This window comes from Frankliniella occidentalis, unplaced genomic scaffold (assembly GCF_000697945.3).
Source record: "Frankliniella occidentalis isolate FOCC.00 unplaced genomic scaffold, Focc_3.1 Scaffold248, whole genome shotgun sequence".
NCBI lineage: Eukaryota > Metazoa > Arthropoda > Insecta > Thysanoptera > Thripidae > Frankliniella > Frankliniella occidentalis.
This window is the reverse complement of record NW_026267374.1, coordinates 112,769-113,746: the sequence shown is the minus strand read 5'-3', so window position 1 is coordinate 113,746 and position 978 is coordinate 112,769. Positions and strand designations below refer to the sequence as shown.

Sequence of the window (978 nt, the reverse complement as noted above, 5' to 3'; positions counted from 1 at the left end):
CCATGGTCAAAATCTCAATTTGGCCATGAGAATCATGGTTTTTTTACCCTGGGCCGTGCTGATAGGGGATTTAATTAACCTTCTAAAATGCCCTTTTGTCTTTAAGATCAAATGACTTCTAGTCGTTCTACGAGCGAAGACCATTATTTTGTGTTCCAATGAAAAGTCTGAAAATTTGCAATTTACTAAAAGTTATCACATTAAAAATGTAATCCTAGATTAAGATTCCTCTTTCAAAATAAGAAAGGAAATGTCTATGCTTAGAGCCGATCAGAGTCGAAACGGCAGAGTCCCAAACTGACCCGAAATGCCAAAAACGACCAATTTAGTGAGGAATACTGCCATTTCGATTCCGATCGTCTACGGGGATGAAACAGTTTCGTTTTCTTTTGCCAAGAGGGAACCGCTACAATAGTTACCCTTTAACACCCCCCCCCCCAAAAAAAAAAAAAAACACACACTTACATACGTAAACCATTCCGAATATCACTTTCGTTCCTTCTCATCGGATCGGACACTCACGAAACTTCGCACGCTGTGTTCCGCAACTCTAAAACTAAAAATAACACACTCAGTTTGGAATTTTGACATTTTAATCACTGCTGAGAGGGTATCAAAGTCTTAAGGTAAGAGCACAAGCCACTTGCGCTCTCCCTCCCCTCGACCGCCGTGCTACCGGTCTGTCAAAATACGTACGGACTACGTATTGCGGACGAAAGATTGATGACTGTCGGTTTAAGTGAGAACGGACTACGTATTGCGGACGACAGATTGACGACGATTGGCGAATCAACGTCTTTTCGACGTCTTTTCGAAAAACCCCCCTGGGTAAAAAAACCATGGAGCTGTCCATGAGCCATGGACATAAATTTAACCATGGATATTTCTGACCATAGATTTATGGAACCAGTAAACCATGAAAACAACAGTTGACCATGAGTATATAGTGGATGGATTGCATGGCCATGGCTAATGTGC

At 41.7% G+C, this 978-nt stretch overlaps 1 protein-coding gene across 1 annotated transcript in view; it reads left to right on the top strand.

Moving 5' to 3' along the window:
- The window catches only part of LOC113213966 (pancreatic triacylglycerol lipase-like), a 58,098-nt gene that overhangs the window by 14,291 nt on the left and 42,829 nt on the right, over positions 1 to 978 (top strand). The window lies entirely within an intron of this gene.